Here is a 7864-nt window from a genome sequence, read left to right as displayed (position 1 = left end):
TTAATATCTAAATAAGTTAATATCTAACTAAGTTAATCTCTAACTCAGTTAATCTCTAACTAAGTTAATCTCTTACTAAGTTAATATCTTACTAAGTTAATATCTTACTAAGTTAATCTATAACTAAGTTAATCTCCAACTAAGTTAATCTCTAAGTTAATCTATTACTAAGTTAATATCTTACTAAGTTAATCTCTTACTAAGTTAATATCTAACTAAGTTAATCTCTAAGGTAATCTATTACTAAGTTAATATCTTACTAAGTTAATCTCTTAATAAGTTAATATCTTACTAAGTTAATCTCTAACTAAGTTAATATCTTACTAAGTTAATCTCTAACTAAGTTAATCTCTAACTAAGTTAATCTCTTACTAAGTTAATCTCTAAGTTAATCTCTTACTAAGTTAATCTCTAACTAAGTTAATATCTTACTAAGTTAATAACTAAGTTAATCTCTCACTAAGTTAATCTCTTACTAAGTTAATCTTTAAGTTAATCTCTTACTAAGTTAATCTCTAACTAAGTTAATATCTTACTAAGTTAATCTCTTACTAAGTTAATCTCTTACTAAGTTAATCTCTAACTAAGTTAATCTCTTACTAAGTTAATATCTTACTAAGTTAATCTCTTACTAAGTTAATCTCTAACTAGGTTAATCTCTAACTGAGTTAAAATAAAACTAAGTTAATCTCTAACTAAGTTAATATCTTACTAAGTTAATCTCTAACTAAGTTAATATATTACTAAGTTAATATCTAACTAAGTTAATATCTAACTAAGTTAATCTCTTACTAAGTGAATATCTTACTAAGTTAATATCTTACTAAGTTAATATCTTACTAAGTTAATATATTACTAAGTTAATTTCTTACTAAGTTAATATTTACTAAGTTAATATCTAACTAAGTTAATATTTACTAAGTTAATCTCTTACTAAGTTAATATCTTACTAAGTTAATATCTTACTAAGTTAATCTCTTACTAAGTTAATATCTTACTAAGTTAATATTTACTAAGTTAATCTCTTACTAAGTTAATCTCTTACTAAGTTAATCTCTTACTAAGTTAATATCTAACTAAGTTAATATGCAACTAAGTTAATCTCTAACTAAGTTAATCTCTTACTAAGTTAATCTCTTACTCAGTTAATCTCTAACTAAGTTAATATCTAACTAAGTTAATATTTTACTAAGTTAATATCTAACTAAGTTAATATTTACTAAGTTAATCTCTAAGTTAATCTCTAACTAAGTTAATATCTTACTAAGTTAATCTCTAACTAAGTTCATCTCTTACTAAGTTAATCTCTAAGTAAGTTAATCTCTAACTAAGTTAATCTCTAACTAAGTTAATCTCTTACTAAGTTAATATCTTACTAAGTTAATCTCTAACTAAGTTAATATATTACTAAGTTAATATCTAACTAAGTTAATATCTAACTAAGTTAATCTCTTACTAAGTGAATATCTTACTAAGTTAATATCTTACTAAGTTAATATCTTACTAAGTTAATATATTACTAAGTTAATTTCTTACTAAGTTAATATCTTACTAAGTTAATCTCTTACTAAGTTAATATCTAACTAAGTTAATCTCTAAGTTAATCTATTACTAAGTTAATATCTTACTAAGTTAATCTCTTAATAAGTTAATATCTTACTAAGTTAATCTCTAACTAAGTTAATATCTTACTAAGTTAATCTCTAAGTTAATCTCTTACTAAGTTAATCTCTAATTAAGTTAATATCTTACTAAGTTAATAACTAAGTTAATCTCTTACTAAGTTAATCTCTTACTAAGTTAATCTTTAAGTTAATCTCTTACTAAGTTAATCTCTAACTAAGTTAATATCTTACTAAGTTAATCTCTTACTAAGTTAATCTCTTACTAAGTTAATCTCTAAGTTAATCTCTAACTAAGTTAATATTACTAAGTTAATATCCAACTAAGTTAATCTCTTACTAAGTGAATATCTTACTAAGTTAATATATTACTAAGTTAATATCTTACTAGGTTAATATTTACTAAGTTAATATCTAACTAAGTTAATATTTACTAAGTTAATCTCTTACTAAGTTAATATCTTACTAAGTTAATATTTACTAAGTTAATCTCTTACTAAGTTAACATCTTAGTAAGTTAATCTCTTACTAAGTTAATATCTAACTAAGTTAATATGCAACTAAGTTAATCTCTAACTAGGTTAATCTCTTACTAAGTTAATCTCTTACTCAGTTAATCTCTAACTAAGTTAATATCTAACTAAGTTAATATCTTACTAAGTTAATATCTAACTAAGTTAATATTTACTAAGTTAATCTCTAAGTTAATCTCTAACTAAGTTACTCTCTTACTAAGTTAATCTCTAACTAAGTTAATATCTTACTAAGTTAATCTCTTACTAAGTTAATCTCTAACTAAGTTAATCTCTAACTAAGTTAATCTCTTACTAAGTTAATATCTTACTAAGTTAATATATAACTAAGTTAATCTCTAACTAAGTTAATATCTAACTAAGTTAAATCTCTTACTAAGTTAATCTCTAACTAGGTTAATATCTTACTAAGTTAATCTCTTACTAAGTTAATATCTTACTAAGTTAATCTCTTACTAAGTTAATCTCTTACTAAGTTAATATCTTACTAAGTTAATCTCTTACTAAGTTAATATCTAACTAAGTTAATCTATTACTAAGTTAACATCTTACTAAGTTAATCTCTTACTAAGTTAATATCTTACTAAGTTAATATCTTAATAAGTTAATATCTTACTAAGTTAATCTCTAACTAAGTTAATATCTTACTAAGTTAATCTCTAACTAAGTTAATCTCTAACTAAGTTAATATCTTACTAAGTTAATATCTTACTAAGTTAATATCTTACTAAGTTAATATCTTACTAAGTTAATATCTTACTAAGTTAATCTCTAACTAAGTTAATATCTTACTAAGTTAATATCTAACTAAGTTAATATTTACTAAGTTAATCTCTAAGTTAATCTCTAACTAAGTTAATCTCTTACTAAGTTAATCTCTAACTAAGTTAATCTCTAACTAAGTTAATCTCTTACTAAGTTAATATCTTACTAAGTTAATATATAACTAAGTTAATCTCTAACTAAGTTAATATCTAACTAAGTTAAATCTCTTACTAAGTTAATCTCTAACTAGGTTAATATCTTACTAAGTTAATCTCTTACTAAGTTAATATCTTACTAAGTTAATCTCTTACTAAGTTAATCTCTTACTAAGTTAATATCTTACTAAGTTAATCTCTTACTAAGTTAATATCTAACTAAGTTAATCTATTACTAAGTTAACATCTTACTAAGTTAATCTCTTACTAAGTTAATATCTTACTAAGTTAATATCTTAATAAGTTAATATCTTACTAAGTTAATCTCTAACTAAGTTAATATCTTACTAAGTTAATCTCTAACTAAGTTAATCTCTAACTAAGTTAATATCTTACTAAGTTAATATCTTACTAAGTTAATATCTTACTAAGTTAATATCTAAATAAGTTAATATCTAAATAAGTTAATATCTAACTAAGTTAATCTCTAACTCAGTTAATCTCTAACTAAGTTAATCTCTTACTAAGTTAATATCTTACTAAGTTAATATCTTACTAAGTTAATCTATAACTAAGTTAATCTCCAACTAAGTTAATCTCTAAGTTAATCTATTACTAAGTTAATATCTTACTAAGTTAATCTCTTACTAAGTTAATATCTAACTAAGTTAATCTCTAAGGTAATCTATTACTAAGTTAATATCTTACTAAGTTAATCTCTTAATAAGTTAATATCTTACTAAGTTAATCTCTAACTAAGTTAATATCTTACTAAGTTAATCTCTAACTAAGTTAATCTCTAACTAAGTTAATCTCTTACTAAGTTAATCTCTAAGTTAATCTCTTACTAAGTTAATCTCTAACTAAGTTAATATCTTACTAAGTTAATAACTAAGTTAATCTCTCACTAAGTTAATCTCTTACTAAGTTAATCTTTAAGTTAATCTCTTACTAAGTTAATCTCTAACTAAGTTAATATCTTACTAAGTTAATCTCTTACTAAGTTAATCTCTTACTAAGTTAATCTCTAACTAAGTTAATCTCTTACTAAGTTAATATCTTACTAAGTTAATCTCTTACTAAGTTAATCTCTAACTAGGTTAATCTCTAACTGAGTTAAAATAAAACTAAGTTAATCTCTAACTAAGTTAATATCTTACTAAGTTAATCTCTAACTAAGTTAATATATTACTAAGTTAATATCTAACTAAGTTAATATCTAACTAAGTTAATCTCTTACTAAGTGAATATCTTACTAAGTTAATATCTTACTAAGTTAATATCTTACTAAGTTAATATATTACTAAGTTAATTTCTTACTAAGTTAATATTTACTAAGTTAATATCTAACTAAGTTAATATTTACTAAGTTAATCTCTTACTAAGTTAATATCTTACTAAGTTAATATCTTACTAAGTTAATCTCTTACTAAGTTAATATCTTACTAAGTTAATATTTACTAAGTTAATCTCTTACTAAGTTAATCTCTTACTAAGTTAATCTCTTACTAAGTTAATATCTAACTAAGTTAATATGCAACTAAGTTAATCTCTAACTAAGTTAATCTCTTACTAAGTTAATCTCTTACTCAGTTAATCTCTAACTAAGTTAATATCTAACTAAGTTAATATTTTACTAAGTTAATATCTAACTAAGTTAATATTTACTAAGTTAATCTCTAAGTTAATCTCTAACTAAGTTAATATCTTACTAAGTTAATCTCTAACTAAGTTCATCTCTTACTAAGTTAATCTCTAAGTAAGTTAATCTCTAACTAAGTTAATCTCTAACTAAGTTAATCTCTTACTAAGTTAATATCTTACTAAGTTAATCTCTAACTAAGTTAATATATTACTAAGTTAATATCTAACTAAGTTAATATCTAACTAAGTTAATCTCTTACTAAGTGAATATCTTACTAAGTTAATATCTTACTAAGTTAATATCTTACTAAGTTAATATATTACTAAGTTAATTTCTTACTAAGTTAATATTTACTAAGTTAATATCTAACTAAGTTAATATTTACTAAGTTAATCTCTTACTAAGTTAATATCTTACTAAGTTAATCTCTTACTAAGTTAATATCTTACTAAGTTAATCTCTAACTAAGTTAATATCTAACTAAGTTAATATCTTACTAAGTTAATATCTAACTAAGTTAATATTTACTAAGTTAATCTCTAAGTTAATCTCTAACTAAGTTAATATCTTACTAAGTTAATCTCTAACTAAGTTAATATCTTACTAAGTTAATCTCTAACTAAGTTAATCTCTAACTAAGTTAATCTCTAACTAAGTTAATCTCTTACTAAGTTAATCTCTAACTAAGTTAATATCTTACTAAGTTAATCTCTAAGTTAATCTCTTACTAAGTTAATCTCTAATTAAGTTAATATCTTACTAAGTTAATAACTAAGTTAATCTCTTACTAAGTTAATCTCTTACTAAGTTAATCTTTAAGTTAATCTCTTACTAAGTTAATCTCTTACTAAGTTAATATCTTACTAAGTTAATCTCTTACTAAGTTAATATCTAACTAAGTTAATCTATTACTAAGTTAACATCTTACTAAGTTAATCTCTTACTAAGTTAATATCTTATCAAGTTAATATCTTAATAAGTTAATATCTTACTAAGTTAATCTCTAACTAAGTTAATATCTTACTAAGTTAATCTCTAACTAAGTTAATCTCTAACTAAGTTAATATCTTACTAAGTTAATATCTTACTAAGTTAATATCTTACTAAGTTAATATCTAAATAAGTTAATATCTAAATAAGTTAATATCTAACTAAGTTAATCTCTAACTCAGTTAATCTCTAACTAAGTTAATCTCTTACTAAGTTAATATCTTACTAAGTTAATATCTTACTAAGTTAATCTATAACTAAGTTAATCTCCAACTAAGTTAATCTCTAAGTTAATCTATTACTAAGTTAATATCTTACTAAGTTAATCTCTTACTAAGTTAATATCTAACTAAGTTAATCTCTAAGGTAATCTATTACTAAGTTAATATCTTACTAAGTTAATCTCTTAATAAGTTAATATCTTACTAAGTTAATCTCTAACTAAGTTAATATCTTACTAAGTTAATCTCTAACTAAGTTAATCTCTAACTAAGTTAATCTCTTACTAAGTTAATCTCTAAGTTAATCTCTTACTAAGTTAATCTCTAACTAAGTTAATATCTTACTAAGTTAATAACTAAGTTAATCTCTCACTAAGTTAATCTCTTACTAAGTTAATCTTTAAGTTAATCTCTTACTAAGTTAATCTCTAACTAAGTTAATATCTTACTAAGTTAATCTCTTACTAAGTTAATCTCTTACTAAGTTAATCTCTAACTAAGTTAATCTCTTACTAAGTTAATATCTTACTAAGTTAATCTCTTACTAAGTTAATCTCTAACTAGGTTAATCTCTAACTGAGTTAAAATAAAACTAAGTTAATCTCTAACTAAGTTAATATCTTACTAAGTTAATCTCTAACTAAGTTAATATATTACTAAGTTAATATCTAACTAAGTTAATATCTAACTAAGTTAATCTCTTACTAAGTGAATATCTTACTAAGTTAATATCTTACTAAGTTAATATCTTACTAAGTTAATATATTACTAAGTTAATTTCTTACTAAGTTAATATTTACTAAGTTAATATCTAACTAAGTTAATATTTACTAAGTTAATCTCTTACTAAGTTAATATCTTACTAAGTTAATATCTTACTAAGTTAATCTCTTACTAAGTTAATATCTTACTAAGTTAATATTTACTAAGTTAATCTCTTACTAAGTTAATCTCTTACTAAGTTAATCTCTTACTAAGTTAATATCTAACTAAGTTAATATGCAACTAAGTTAATCTCTAACTAAGTTAATCTCTTACTAAGTTAATCTCTTACTCAGTTAATCTCTAACTAAGTTAATATCTAACTAAGTTAATATTTTACTAAGTTAATATCTAACTAAGTTAATATTTACTAAGTTAATCTCTAAGTTAATCTCTAACTAAGTTAATATCTTACTAAGTTAATCTCTAACTAAGTTCATCTCTTACTAAGTTAATCTCTAAGTAAGTTAATCTCTAACTAAGTTAATCTCTAACTAAGTTAATCTCTTACTAAGTTAATATCTTACTAAGTTAATCTCTAACTAAGTTAATATATTACTAAGTTAATATCTAACTAAGTTAATATCTAACTAAGTTAATCTCTTACTAAGTGAATATCTTACTAAGTTAATATCTTACTAAGTTAATATCTTACTAAGTTAATATATTACTAAGTTAATTTCTTACTAAGTTAATATTTACTAAGTTAATATCTAACTAAGTTAATATTTACTAAGTTAATCTCTTACTAAGTTAATATCTTACTAAGTTAATCTCTTACTAAGTTAATATCTTACTAAGTTAATCTCTAACTAAGTTAATATCTAACTAAGTTAATATCTTACTAAGTTAATATCTAACTAAGTTAATATTTACTAAGTTAATCTCTAAGTTAATCTCTAACTAAGTTAATATCTTACTAAGTTAATCTCTAACTAAGTTAATATCTTACTAAGTTAATCTCTAACTAAGTTAATCTCTAACTAAGTTAATCTCTAACTAAGTTAATCTCTTACTAAGTTAATCTCTAACTAAGTTAATATCTTACTAAGTTAATCTCTAAGTTAATCTCTTACTAAGTTAATCTCTAATTAAGTTAATATCTTACTAAGTTAATAACTAAGTTAATCTCTTACTAAGTTAATCTCTTACTAAGTTAATCTTTAAGTTA

Source organism: Petromyzon marinus, unplaced genomic scaffold (genome assembly GCF_048934315.1).
Source record: "Petromyzon marinus isolate PM22_M1 ecotype Great Lakes invasive population unplaced genomic scaffold, UKy_Petmar_22M1.pri1.0 PM_G_Scaffold_39, whole genome shotgun sequence".
Taxonomy (NCBI): Eukaryota; Metazoa; Chordata; class Hyperoartia; order Petromyzontiformes; family Petromyzontidae; genus Petromyzon; species Petromyzon marinus.
This window is presented reverse-complemented; position numbering follows the sequence as displayed.